The sequence below is a fragment of the Bidens hawaiensis genome, unplaced genomic scaffold (genome assembly GCF_021521415.1).
Source record: "Bidens hawaiensis isolate Kalapana, Puna unplaced genomic scaffold, B.hawaiensis_p1.1 tig00002414_1, whole genome shotgun sequence".
NCBI lineage: Eukaryota > Viridiplantae > Streptophyta > Magnoliopsida > Asterales > Asteraceae > Bidens > Bidens hawaiensis.
In genome coordinates this window covers 1,961,422-1,977,292 of record NW_027491131.1, presented here as the reverse complement: position 1 = coordinate 1,977,292, position 15,871 = coordinate 1,961,422, and the positions used below count along the sequence as shown (strand labels likewise).

At 39.3% G+C, this 15,871-nt stretch overlaps 1 long non-coding RNA gene across 1 annotated transcript; it reads left to right on the top strand.

Annotated features, from left to right (window-relative positions):
• The first annotated feature begins 1,984 nt into the window (after positions 1-1,984).
• Positions 1,985-3,496, top strand: LOC143619091 (uncharacterized). The gene is made up of 3 exons (XR_013151139.1): positions 1,985-2,356; positions 2,428-2,677; positions 2,773-3,496. It is a non-coding gene; the product is annotated as an uncharacterized LOC143619091 (long non-coding RNA).
• Positions 3,497-15,871: the final 12,375 nt, after the last annotated feature.

Below are 15,871 nucleotides of genomic sequence, written 5' to 3'. Positions count from 1 at the left end.
TCGCCACTTTAGTCCAAGGCTTGAAATTTTGTTAATTTAGTCCTTATAGTTTTAATTTTTAGCCTATTATATCCTCCCGTCTAACGGCATCCAAGTATTCCGTTAGTTCTTTATCAGGTCAGGGTCATACATGTCTTTTTAGATATTATGTCAGGGTCATAATTGTCTTTTTAGATATTACTTGAGTAACATATTCGTTATTTACCATTCTTAAACCCTAACCCCAATTTCATTCAAAACCAACAGATTCAAGATCAAACGAAATCAAGAACAAGATATTGAAGAATAACAGGCGAATTAGTGAAGAAAAACATGGAGATGTGGGATATAAGAACTCGTGATGCTGATTTTGACCCAAGTGTTTGCTACGGTATGTTAATCCCTATACCCTTACCCTAATTATTATGCATTATCAAAAGACATGAATTTAAGTTATTTCTGTACAATTTGGTTTCAGCGGATAACCCTGACCACTTTACCATTGAGTTCCACCATGGGGGAGTGTTTAAGAAATCACCAGAAACTCCATACGAGGGGGTATGATTAATTTTGTTGATAGAGTAAATTCAGACCTATTTTCAGTTATTATTATCAATGATATGGTACAAGAATTAGGTTATGCTGAAGAGGAAGTTGTTAAAGACCAGAAATTTTATTCTAGGATTCCTGGAGAGGACTTGGATTCTGGGTTAAGACCATTGTTCAATGACACTGATGTTCTTAACCTCATAGGATATATTAGTATGCACAAGGTAATTGAGGTGTATGTTGAACATTTACACCTTTTATCAAAAGTTGAAGAGGTAAAAGAGGCTGCAATGGTAAGTTGTTTTAATATGGAAGGAGATAGTGAATTAGAAAGTGGGGCTACACCTTCTTTTAACGGTTCAGAATCTGATGAACCTAAAGAGGATGATGTAGTTGAATTAGATGACATAGATTTTTACATAATGTTAGGGTGTCTGAATCTGATGAAGAGGTAGAGGGATTTGATGGTGAGGCAAAGGGTTCTGAAAATGATTCAGACTTCCTAGTGGATGAAGACAGTATTGAGGAGCCAAATCTTGATATGGAATTATTTACAGCAGCCGTGGTTGATATATCTGATGAAGGTGAAGATGTTGAAGATGAAGGAGATGAGTTAGATGATTTAGACCTACATGATATTGATAGTCTTAGTGATTCTGATAATGAAACTGTATTGCAAAGAGCTATTAGGATAAACAAGAAAAAGAAGAGAAAATCACAGTCAAAGGAAACTGATGAAGATTATTGTCCTTTTTATTTGGGTCAGATTTTTGGTAGTAAAGATGAAATAAAGCAAATGGTGAAGACTCATGCAATTCATTCAAGGAGACAACTTCATGTTGTGAAGAATGACAAGATTAGATATCGTGTAGTGTGTTTGGGGAGAAACTTAAATATGGGTGGTTGTGAAAGTAACGAGAATAAGACAAATGAGGTGGATGAGATTCTCATTCCAAGGAGGAAAATAAAATGTAAAAAAGATTGTGGGACCCATGAGGGTAGTTCCAACCATAAATCCAAACCTAAAAGTAATAAGATTCTTCCTCCCACTTGCCCATGGGTCCTGCATGTGTCTTTTGATGGGGTTGAAAAAACATGGTGTGTGACAACATTAGATACTGAGCATCAGTGTTTACAAACTAGAACTATTGGGTTATGCACAATTGGGTGGTTGGCAAAGGAGCTAGAGGAAGATCTTGAAGACAACCCAAATGAAAGTATGAGGAAATTGCAAAAAAATATTCAAAGGAAGTTGCAAGTTCAAGTCATCCCGAACCAGATCTACAAGGCTAAAAAAGTTGCTAAAAAGAATGTTGTGCATGATTTTGGTGGTCAGTATACTATTCTTAGAGAATATTGTGAAGAGGTGGTTAGATGCAATCCAGGTATGTATGCTGCTTTGCTAAAACTGTTGACTTATTGCTAAAACTTTTGACTTATATATGTTTAAGAAAATAGTAAGTTTAAGATAGATGTTTAAATTCATGCCAGGTACAACTATCAAGATAGATGTTGAAAGGGAATGTAATCATAGCAGCCCAACTAGACAGTTTAAGAGGATTTATGTATGTTTAGCTCCATTGAGGCAATGTTTTAAATTATGTGGGAGAGAATTATTGGGGCTAGATGGTTGTTTCATGAAGGGGATATACCCAGGCCAGATCTTGACTGCTGTTGGAGTTGATAGCAACAATGGGATATACCCTGTAGCATATGCAATAGTTGAATCAGAAAATAGCAGTTCATGGACATGGTTTTGGAGATTTTAGGAGATGATCTGGATTTGACATCTAACTCTACTTTCACTTTTCTAAGTGACAGGCAGAAGGTAATTATTTAATACTTGATTATGTATGTTTTTTATTAGATTAGTTACAAATATTGTTGTTTTAAAATTAGGGCTTGATACCTGCAATACAACAAGTTTTCCCAAATGTTGAACATAGATATTGTGTGAGACATATTCAAGAGAATATGAAACAAAAGTGGAAGGGTCAATTTGCAAAGAATCTGTTACGGAAGTGTGCATATGCAACTACTCCTCAGAAATTTAATAAAGCAATGAAGGAGGTGTTTACAGAAAATAAAAAGCTATATGATTGGTTGAAGGAAATTCCACCAAGATATTGGTCACTATCACATTTTACTGGTAATGTTTTGTTGTTAATTACATTCTTGTTCTTGTTAATTACATCCTTGTTATTGTTAATTACTTATGTGAGGTTTTCAAATATAATATTATAGGTAGGGCACGTTGTGATTTACAAGTAAACAACATGTGTGAGGTGTTCAATAGGCATTTGAGAGAGGGAAGGGACCTTTATATCATTAGCTGCCTAGAGTTCATTAGGGAATACCTAATGAAAAGAATTGTGAAGGTGCACAAGAAAATTGCAAAATGTAAAGGGCCATTAACACCCAATGTTATAGTTTCATTTAAAAAAAATCAAGAAGGATGCCTCTAAGTGTAATGTAATTTGGAATGGGGCTACAAAGTATCAAGTTAGTGGTCCAAATCAAGAGCAATATGTTGTGACAGTTGACCAAAGGTCTTGCTCATGCAGAATGTGAGACTTGACTGGGATTCCTTGCAAGCATGCAGTGGCATGCATTTTTGATATGGGTGAACATGGATTGGATGATGGTGTGCTAGAGAAATGGGTTGACCAAGTTTACTGGTTAGAGACATGGAAGAATGTTTATGCACACACCATAGATCCAATCAATGGTCAGGAAGAATGGGAACCATACCCATGGCCCACTACATTGACTGCTCCTAAGCATCATGTGCAGATTGGTAGACCAAAAAAGAATAGAAAGAAATCTGTTGTGGAAACTGAGGAATTGAGTCAAAGGGTTGGTAAAGCCAAGAAATTGCTAAGGAAGGGTGGCACAGTTACATGTGATATTTGCAAGCAGCCAGGACACAACAAGAGATCTTGCAAGAAAAGGAAAACAGGAGAAGCAGGAGGTTCACAAGCTGATGCAGCAGGAAGCTAAGGAACACAAGCTGATGCAGCAGTAGTTTAGAGGGTGTTAAATTGTTGGATTATGTAATATTAGAGCTTGTTTGTTGGTACTATGTTCCTTTAAGTTAGGGTATTTTTATTTTGGATGTTAAACTTGTAATCTTTTGGTGTTTGATTATGCAATATTCTGGTTATGGTTAATTGACAAGGGCATTTTGGTATATTGTCAGATTGTGCAAATTACCTTGTTAAATTTTAATCATTTTATTATCTTTTTACTTTGATGTATGTTGTACGCACACTTATTTTTATCATATTGTCAGTTGTGCAAATTAACTTGGATGCACACTTAATTTTGTGCAAATAAAGGGCATTTTGGTAATCTGCATATTTATAAAGGGCATTTTGGTAATATGCTAATTACCTTGGATGCACACTCACCTTGGATCTGAACATGCAGGCTGATAAAGGGCAATTTGGTAATCTTCACAAAAGTCAACTGCAGTTGTAATATGCACATTTGCTATTTTGACTTTATAAAAGTCAACTGCAGTATGTAATCTGCACATTTGGCCATCTTGACTTTACAAAAGTCAATTGCAGTTTGGTTTATATGAAAGTGGCATTTTGGTCTATTTTGGTTTATATGAACAAGGTTATTTTGGTCTATTTTGGTTTATATGTTGCTATTTTGATTTAGTTTATATGAAAGTGTCATTTTGGTTTATATTGGTCTGTATGAAAAGGCCATTTGGTCTATTTTGGTATGTATGTAACAACCATTTTGATATGTTTATTTGGGCAATTTTGACTTTATGAAAGTCAAGTGCAGTGGCTAGGCTAGTATTAATTTGAGTTAACCTTATCAAACACTTGTCAAGCATTTTACACAACACTTAACTAAACACTAATAGGTTAATCAAGAGTATTTTATCAAGTGATATCTTCAAACAAAGATCATACATTTTTATTTCATAGAAATAGTATTACAAAAGATCATATATCTTCATTTCATAGAATTAGTACTACAAAAGACAATACAATGGTACCATGACCATACAACAAACAGATCTTAGCTAGCATTTAGTGGAAACATACATAAAGGGAAAAAACAACCAAAACAAAAGCCAATGCAAACTTCATTCTTTTGGTCTTCAATTCCAATTTAGCACATGTTTAATATCTTGGAGGATCCACCCAAACAACAAAGCCACAACTCCTTGGCTGCAATCAACATAAATTAGGGCAAAAAAAGCCCAATTTCAAAATAAACTGAATAGTACAAATCACCTGTTTGCTGCAGCAATAGAACCTTCTCTCTGGGTTATTCTCCGTATATGAAGTGCGAATCACAGTAGGCCAACCACATGAGCAGAAAACCATGGTCGATGATCTAGGGGTTTGAACAATGTTGAAGATTTGAACAAACTAGGGCTTGGTGTTCTGCTTTAAGGGTTATAGACAAAAATACTGAATAAAATTAAATATAATCTAAAACTAAAAAAGAGAAAGACAAAAATACCCTTAAATTAACGGAATACTTGGATGCCGTTAGACGAAAGGATATAATAGGCTAAAAATTAAAACTATAAGGACTAAATTAACAAAATTTCAAACCTTGGACTGAAGTGGCGAAAGTAGCAAACCACAGGGACGAAAATGGCCATTAACTCTTTAAATTTTAATAAAATTAAAACTAAAAAACCCAGAAATAGAAATTAGAATGTGGAAATGAAAAAGATTTAAGAATTTTGATCCAAATGGCAAAATTAAAAAAATAATAAAAATCAAGATTTTTACTTTCTTGGCCGTTTAAAAAGCCCGCAGCTCAAAGCTCGGACTTATGAAATGCTCGATAAAAGCTCGAATGAAACTAGCTAAAAAAACTTGATTTGAATTAACCTGAGCTGAGTTAGCTTAATTTTGTAACCGAGCCAAAATCGACCCAAGCTCGTTTAATTTCATGGCCCGGATCGTTGGCTCGATCTTAGGCTCGTTTAACTTCAAAATCAAGCTTGAGCTTAACGGAGCTGCCTCGTTTAGTTTCGAGCTCAAGATCCAGCTCGAAACCACCCTGGCTCGACTCATGAACGACCCTGTAATTTCTCCTCTCTATCTTGACTATGGTCAAAGTTTTCATCCTTTTATTGACAGCCTTGGTCCTCATAGTTCATACTTACATTTATCTCATTTATATACATAATTTATATTTATTGCATCTTAAATCTATATAATGTTTAATGTAAGTACCACATAATAAAACACAAAGTTTCATAACAATCCATGATAATTTTTTATTTAGCCTAAGTAGGGTTTAAAAACCACTTGAATTACTTATCTTGTTTCTATTCAATGATGGTTTTGACTTTTAACATTTGGTAAAAAAAACTTGACAAAAACTTTTTAGATAGTAGTTCAAATCAAGGTTTTTATCAAATTAGGGTCTTGCTTTAATTGGTTTTCTAAAAGATCCCTCTTAAAGGCCATATGTCCAGCATAAGCTGCGATTTATCTGATCCTATTGGTTTGCATGTTCTTGCCAGCGTCCTTTATACTTTAATACTTTTCGGTAGTCGGGTTCTCTTTGTTAAAAGGAAAAAAGATGCAAGATTTCAAATCTTTAGTTGGTAGAGCCGTAGAGGTGGTTGTTGACTATGGTATGTGGATATGTTAGGTTGTTGATGAGAACTAAAAGGACTAACTAACTAACGTTTATATTTATATTCACGATTTAACAAAAATTTTTATATATAAATAAAACTGGATAAATTTAGAAAATAATTTCAAGTTCAAATTAACGTAGAAATGTTAATACAGATGCCTAGGCATGCCAATGGGGTGGTGTTTTGTTGATAAAGACAAAGCCTTTAAACACCTGGCTTTAGGAGGTGGATGTATTGGGTTGAAGTCCCAAGGACTAGAAATATTGAAAGATATTTGTTCAAAAGGAAAAAAGATGTCTGGACTCTGGACTTGGGGGCTGGGGCTTCTCTTACGTTTACCTCTTTTTGGATCATAATAAATAAACTGAACAGGGCTTATTATTGGTCATGGGCTAAGCCCAACAAGATCGACTTAATTTTGTTTTTTAGTTTATATACTCAAATGGGCTAAGTGAATTATATTTCAATAAGTTTGATTACCATATTATTAAACTATTATAGAGCTCGTGTGATACACGGGTGGTTAAAAACAACAAAAAAGTTAAATTTTGTAATATACATAATAACATACGTTATAGAATCATATGATATTAATAATGATAAACAAAATTTTACAATTTATAAATCTCTAGAAGCCTCTTTGAATACAACATTGGATGCTAACTTAATTATTTAATGATTTTCTGATATTAATTATAAGTGAATTAACAACATATCACTTATAAGTCAAGAAAACCAACACAATAACTACTTAAGTGGAGTTGGTAAGCATCTTTAGTTTGAAACATGAGCTTTTGGGTTCGAGACTTGTATCACACAATAATTTATTTTTCAAAATTTTATAAAATATTATCTTCATATGAAGATGGTTGTATTTGAAGAGAAACCGGGTCATGGGTTATAACATAACTAAACGGGTTCATGCTCTATATTGTGTTTAGAAGAAGAGATGATAAAATAGGAAACTGCTCACATGGCATCTATGTGGCATCATATGTGAAAGCCCTAGAATAATGCCATGTGAAAAAATCATGTTGCTTTAATATATAGTTAGATATTATCATTAGGGCCGCCCAAATCACTCGTCGCTCGCTCGGTAATTGCTCGAAAAATGCTTGCTCGTTTTCCGATCGATTGTAAACGAACCGCTCTGCTCGGTTCAGTGTGTAAACGAGCCAAGCAACGAGCAAAGGTATGCTCGTTTCGGTTCAACTCGAATATTTTTAATTTATTTTATAAATAATATATATGAACAAATATATAAATATATAGACAACACACATAAAGTATAAGTATACAATTTTTTAAACCCCTTAAAATTTTTCCTATTCCGTCAATTTTATAGTTTCATTAGTTCGATTCAAGGTTTCTAAGTACTGGAAGTTTGTTTACATGCTTACTATATCTTACTTCAAACTTTTTTCTCCTAAAAATCTAAAACATATTACACGTTTGTCTAATAACTACTAATTTATTTACAAAATATATTATTTACAGTCTTGAAATTTGTTTTTTTATTGAAAATTTTAGAGTGAAAAAGAAATAATTAATGCTCGAAAACCTCTCGACGTTTGATCGAAAAATGCTCAATTCGATTTTGGATTGTTTCGATTTTCGGTTCTAATTTCAGTCGTTCGGCTCGGTTCTAATTTCAGTTCGGTTCAGCTCATGAACAACCCTAATTATCATAACACAGTTATTAACAACGTAACGAAAAATTTTAGACATTGAGAGCGACTTCTAAAACACAATAATTTGGTCATTAGATTTGCCATCAGTGTTTCACGCCTATATTAAACTTAAAAAAAAATGTTAAAATAGTGTATTAAACTTAATTGGTTAGGTTGATCAAATATATCAACTAATGACAATTAAGTTATTGAAGAGGTAGGTCCCAGCAGGGCTCAGTTGGTCCCGCATGACTCACCTTGAACAGGGATGCCTGCGCAAAGACCATCTACTCCCGCAGGACCCACCATGCTCAGAGAAGCCTATGCGCAGTATGCAAGCTGCATACGCAGGGAAAAGCCTCCCAATGGTAAAGTAACCCGCCTGTTCCCGCAGTTGCGGATACAAGCCATCAGGGAAGGCTACCCGCACAGCATAGCTACACGCATAAGGCTTAACACTTACAAATTCAGTGTCACCTGAAAGAATGAGCAAAGGCGGGAGGGGGAAAACTCCCGCCAAAATGGGCCAGTCCGTATGATGGAGGATCTTATGCGTGATACCTGACGAGGTAAAGACAAAAGATCTGACCAAGAATGCGACAGCTCACTGACAGCAGCGTGGCAGACAGCACGCCACAGCACTGTGACCAATAGCCGCCGCCTGCCCACCAACTCCTGCCAGACCACGTGCCTAGCCTGCAGTTGGTAGAAGACGAAGAGTGCACGGCACGCCTGCTCTGTGTCAGCCGCTACCTATCCACCACTCACAGGTAGGGCACGTGCATAGGTTACAGTTGGTAGCGTGTTGGGCCGGCTAAACCCCTTGGAAACCCACCTTCGGCTATAAAAGACAGCAAATGGTATTATCATTTCATCATCTACTATCTCGTATAACTTACTTGATAACTGCTCTAATAGTATTCACATACTTTTATATTCAAAGAGCAATATAGACTGATTCTCACGCCGGAGGGTGGTCACAAGGAGGAACCCCCCCTTCTCAGTGACGAGCTTACGGTGTCTGTTTTGCAGGTTCCCTGAAGTACAACTTACTCTGCTGGACCTAACCTTCGTGGGAAACATTACTTAGCCCCCAGATTATCTATAATCTGCCCGGGGTCACTTAGTGTTTCTTCATTGGCGCCATCCGTGCATAAAGCTAGAACTACATCTTTCTCCAGTTTTTCAAAAACTTCCAAGATGACTAGAGAAATTCCGGTAACCACAACCCCAGCCACTGGGGTAAACACCGGCAACACAATGTTTACAAACACTACCCCAGCCACCCAAGCTGGGGCAAGTGAAGTACATTTTACGAACACTACCCCAGTCACTCATGTAGGGGCAAGTGGAGTAAATATTCCACTGGGATTCACTGATACCCAGCTGGAAAAACGAACTCGAGCCCCTCGCCAAACACTTGATCAAGTGAAGGCATGGGCCGAGGCACGTCAACGAGAATTTCAGGCTGAGTTGGACGAACGCTTGCGTTCAGTCCAACAAGCTGAGGAATTCGGTAGTACTCGCCAGCACCTCAACATGAGTAGTGAGTACGAGCACTCGGACGACGAGAGGGAAGACTCCGACACCGACGCGAACCCTCGCCATAAGGCGAAAGGGAAGCGTAAGGAAACGGATCCCCAGCCAAAAAGGAATTTCGGGGAAGCATTCCAACCAGTCACGGAAAAAAGCTCGCGTGACTTCTCCAAGGCCTTTAGACCTACTGCTACAAACGCAGGAAGGTCAAAATTTGCAAGGGACATTGCAGAAGCAATCGCCCCGAGGAGTGCCAAACAAATGTCCAACATTGGCACATACGATGGTCTATCCGACCCAGATGACCATCTGAACAGGTTCATTGCGGGGGCAACCGTCAGTAACTGGACGGAACCCACGTGGTGCTACATGTTCCAGATGACTCTGGTAGGAGCAGCCAGAGCATGGTTCGACCGTTTACCGGTCCACCACATTTATGACTGGGCAGACTTCCAGAACAAGTTCAGTCAACAGTTTAGTCAACAGAGGAAGCACACTGAGGAGCAGTGGACGATCCTCAACTGTGTGAGAGAAGAGGATGAATCCTTACTGGACTTCATCACCCGCTTCAACTCCAAGAAGCTGAGTCTGGGCAACATCAGCGAAGACCTCGTTCGCGCCGCTTTCATTCAGGGCGCTGAGTACCCAGAACTTATCCGCACTCTGACGGGTAAAGACGGCATGCCATCCACATGGGATGCCATAATGACGGCAGCCAAGCGCTTCGCCGAAACAGAGAAACAGCTAGGAAGAGATCTCCCCCAGAATACAAACCTCTACACACAGAGGACAAGGGAGAACAATGTGAGAACCGCCCGGCTAAACAAAAAGAGGCGGCAAGGTATTTGGCAGTCAAGGATAAACTTTGACACCCCCTCAAGCTCTCGCCCTCTGGTTGGCGGAAGGGACAACACGCACCCTTCGAACCGGAAAAACCGTTGGACGCCACTCACCAAGAGCGTCACGGAGATATTTGCCACGGAAAAACTGCCATGGCCAAAAGCCCCAGCGATCCGACAGAAACCCAATGCGGATCAGAGCAAGTCTTGTGACTTCCATGGGACAAAGGGCCATAGCACTGAGGAGTGCACATCCTTGAGGGACATCGTCGAGACATTCGTCAAGGATGGGAGGCTCGCACACCTCGTGGCATCTATCAAGAAGGGAGGAAGGAACGACAACAGGTACAGGGGTAACGGACGAAAGCCCGTCGACATCAGCATCAACATGGTCCATGGTAAGGTCAGAGGAAGAAAGAGACCGATGACCGAACCATGCGCATGGAAGGAAGCAGAAGTGCGCTTCCCGCGAGTGCCGGGAGGCCCAAACAAAGAAGGCCCCATTATCATTAAAAGCCAGCTGGGGCACTACATCACCTCCCGCACCCTCGTTGACAATGGCGCATCGTCGACAGTGATGTACAGGCAGTTCTTCGACAAGCTCGATGATGAAGACAAGGAACGCCTGGAGACGGTCTACGCTTCAATGGAAGGGTTTGACGGCAGCATGAACACTCCCTTGGGCATCCTATCTTTCCCCGTCACTCTCACCGATGGGAATTATTCACGCACGGAGGATGTGGATTTTGTTGTGATGAAAAAACCACATCATACGTATGACATCCTATTCGGGAGAGACGGGATGGCAAGATTCAACGCCGTGGTATCCTCAGTCCACGGCATGATGGGATGGCCAACAACTGAAGGCGTAGCGATGATCACGGGCATTCCCCAGGTATGCATCGCATCTGTCTCCTCTAAACCCAAACCGAAGATGGCCAAACAAACCATCACTGAACCTGAACAGTGGGCATTCAATGGGAAATATCCCGATCAGGCCGTTACCATTGGCCCGACAATTGTTGATCCAACACGCACCTTACTCAAGCGCTTACTGCAGCGAAACGCAGACATCTTCGCGTGGACACCAGCCGACATGACTGGTGTACCCCGGGGAAAGGCAGAGCATAAGCTCAAATGCGATCCGGCCGTTACGCCGATCGTACAAAAGCGCAGAGTAATGGGGCCCGAGCAAACCAACGCGTGCAGAACCCAAGTCAAGGAACTCCTTGATGCGGGCATCGTGCGCGTCAGCAAATATCAAACATGGGTTGCAAATCCCGTAATGGTACCGAAGAATAACAAACAATGGCGCATGTGCATAGATTTCAAAGATTTGAATAAAGCATGCCCCAAAGATTGTTATCCGTTGCCAGAAATTGATCTCAAGGTGGATTCGGTGGCACCATTTCGCCTTAAATGCTTCTTGGATGCGTATAAGGGGTACCATCAAATCCACATGGCTGTAGATGACCAGGACAAAACCGCCTTTCGGACGCCCGATGGCACATTTTGTTATAAAATGATGCCGTTCGGACTTAAGAACGCGGGGTCCACGTACCAACGACTAATGGACAAAGAGTTTCACGCCCAAATTGGGAGAAACTTGGAAGTCTATATGGATGATTTGGTCATCAAAAGCCCCGAGCCAGAGGTGATGTTGAAAGACATTGAGGAAACTTTCAACACGCTCAGAAAGATAAACATGAAGCTCAACCCGAGCAAGTGTTCATTTGGGGTGGAAGAAGGGAAGTTCTTAGGAGTCATTATTACTAAAGATGGCTTCAGAGCGAACCCTGAAAAGGTCGAAGCCATTGTCAAAATGGAATCACCTACCACCATAAAACAGGCTCAAACACTTAATGGACGACTAGTCGCGCTTAACCGCTTTTTGGCAAACCATGCGGATAGGTCGTTCCCTTTTGTGTCAACGCTAAGAAATTGTTTAAAGAAAACGCACTTCCGCTGGACACCAGAAGCGGAAGCAGCTTTTCAGGAGATTCGATCACGCCTGATCGAACTCCCAACACTCACGGCACCACAAGCGGGGGAGGAGTTAATCTTATACCTCTCCGCAACAGATAGAGCAACCGGGGCAGTCCTGCTTGTAGAACGAAAAGGCATCCAGATGCCAATCTATTATGTTAGCCGCGTGCTGGCAGACGCGGAAACCCGGTACTCTACCCTGGAAAAACTGGTCTTGGCACTTATACACGCTTCACGCAGGTTGAGACGATATTTCCAGGGTCACCCAATCACTATTCTCACCAACTTCAAACTCTCAAATGTTCTAGGCAAACCCGAGTTATCGGGACGTCTAGCCAAATGGGCAATTGAATTGGGAGAATATGCGATTCAATACAAGCCGAGACCAGCCATTAAAGGTCAGGTCCTGGCTGATTTTATTGCAGAAGTCCCCGCTTCACGGGAGAAAGAGTGCCAGGAGGAGGTTCAACCCTCCCCAGCACACGAAATCGATGAAGTCTGGCGACTCTACACTGATGGAGCAGCTAGTAACGAGGGTTCAGGCGCAGGGTTAAAATTAACAAATCCAGCAGGCCAGGAATATACTTATGCTATTCGGCTGGATTTTCCAAGTACGAATAACGAAGCTGAATATGAAGCATTCCTGGCCGGATTGAGGATTGCGCGAAAGATGGGTGTAAAAAATTTGGAAGCCCACGTAGATTCCATGCTAGTGGCAAACCAAATAAACGGGACGTACACGGCTGTGAACGACACAATGGCCCTGTACCTTGCCCAAGCCAAAGCCATCATGCGCGATTTTAATGATTGTAAAGTGATACACGTCAAGCGCAGCGAAAACAAATCTGCGGATGCGTTAAGCAAGCTTGCATCACTGGCCTTCACCCACTTGGGGAAGGACATCCGCGTGGAACTCCTCGAAACACCATCAGTCCCGCACAAGGAAATTTGTGTCATCCAAACCGGTACAGAAACATGGATGACCCCAATAATAAAATACCTTGAAGCAGGAACGTTACCAGAGTCGAAGTCACAGGCAAGAAAACTACGCTGTAAAGCACTGAATTATCAGCTGGTCAATGACACCCTTTACAGACGTAACTTTCTTGGCCCATTGTTAAGATGCGTGGACAACCAAGATGCTGACTACCTCCTAAGGGAGGTTCACGAAGGCATCTGTGGAGTACACGCAGGCCCCCGCGCTGTGGTAGCCAAGCTAAACAACGCGGGATACTTCTGGCCGGGGATGCATATGGACGCGTTGGCATACATCAGAAAATGCAGATCTTGCCAGCTTTACGCACCCAACACGCATCGCCCGAAAAATGAACTTGTTCCTGTCACTTCCTCGTGGCCATTTCAGAAGTGGGCCATTGACGTGACAGGCCCATTTCCAACAGCAGCTGGGAATGTTCAGTTCCTAGTGGTAGCCATTGACTACTTCACCAAATGGATAGAAGCGAAACCTTTAGCCCAAACAACCGCAAAGCATATCAAAAAATTTATTTGGGAATTTATTATTTGTCGTTTTGGACTTCCACAGAATTTGGTAAGCGACAATGGCACCAACTTTGCTGACAAGAAGCTACAGCATTGGCTGAAAGAACTTCAAATCACCCACACCTTTACCTCAGTGGCACACCCGCAAGGTAACGGTGAGGTGGAAAGAGCAAATAAGAGCATCGTCGAAGGCATAAAGAGAAGACTCTTGGAACATAGATCCAGTTATATTGAAGTTAAGTTATATCTTTGGAATTGCTTCCACATGTAGTTTTTCTAAAATGAAAATTTTGGGATCACCTTTTGATGTTATTTTTAAAGTAATTAAAAGGATTATATAAACTATGAATGTTACATTTTGTCTATGGCCTCGAATCCATATATACGAGATTGGTGATGACATATAACCATAGAGAGTTCGACACAAATCGTCAATGAATTGAGTTTAAGATGATTATAGCGGTTGTTATGGGTGGTTGAAAGAAATTGAGAAGAAATTGACAAGAAATCGACAAGAACAGTGGAAAGAATGATACGATACAGCTAGCGTTTAGAACACAAATTATACGACGATAATGATGTTGAGATGGGATATTATCCAATTGGATATGATGGAGTTGGTAGTGGTGTAAGGCATCAAGTTAGTGGTTATACTTGCATAAATGGGGGCGTCGACATAATATGCCGAAGCCATAGACCCACATGTAGGACGATGGTTGTGTAGGGCAATAGTCGCGGATCTTCATAAGTGTGGGAAACAATGGTATATATGGTGCTACAAGTTATGGTTGTCCCAATGTAGAGACGACATCAACTTATGACCGTGACTGGATCACAAAGTCAACTGCGTCGACAACAAAGATTTTAACGACAATGACAAATGTTGAAGTTGTAGAACTCTCATACCATATAGAACCCCATGTTTTTGGTATATATAAATGTATTAATTGAGTTAATAATACAACAATACATACATGCATGAATTGTAATCATAAAGTTAAAGTCCAAAGCTCATTACATTAAATTGGATTATACCCAAAGGGTAAAGTTAAAATACAAAGATAGACAAAAATTAGAAATATGAGAAGGATTTGTGACCATACAAAAAACTCCTTAAAAATAAATTAAAAAAATAATAATAAAATCATAACTAAACATATAAATAAAATACGAAAAAACTTAAAAAACAAAAATGTTTCCCCCACCATCCCGTTAAAAAAAACCCGACGAAAAGACACAATGCCGAGATCAAATACACAATGACGAAAATGAACAAAAGACACAATTATAACTAAAAAAAGACACAATAGATCACAAAATATAACACAATCCGAACAAAATATAACACATTGTTGAGTAATATAACACAATATCAAGAATAAAAAAACACAATGTCAAGGAAAAAAGACACAATCATTAACAAAAAAATACATAAAATACAATGATAAACAAAAAGACACAACGATGTTTTTCACTCAACAATTTTTTTGTTAGAACGAAAAAGACGGTGAAACATTTTTGTGTTTTTACTTTTTTCGTTTTTTATTAAATTTTGAGTTATGATTTTTTTAATTAATATTTTTTATTTATTTTGAAAGGTTTTTTGTGTGGTTACAAATCCTTCTCATCTTTCTTATTTTTGCCCCTCTTTATAGAATAATTTAACCCTGTACCCAAAAATACATATATATATATATATATATATATATATATATATATATTATGTGGTGTGATATTGAGACACCTCATGAAAATGGTTTTTATAATTGTATTATTTATTAAGAATTAAGATATGTTTTGTCTTTATATAAAAGAACCGAATCTTAGATATGTAATCTTAGATATAGATAGGAAATATAAACAAGAATGGTGTAATTGTTCCATTATATTGGAAGTCTTTTTAGTGGAAGAACCATCATCATGATTTTGTATGATTTTTGAAGAATGTACAACTCTAAGTAACACATTAAGGCCATAAATTGAAAGCGTTTATGCATTAACACTTTTGACTTAGAAATCCATCTCATTAGGCATCCATAGTGTGACTTTACCCACGCCCAAAATGCCACGTCGACGCCCCCACACCACTACGGTAGGGGCATTTTCGTCTAAAAAACTTTGCATGTCATACAAAGAACGTTGTTGTGCGCAAAAGAATATAGGCCCCAACGTTACCTTAA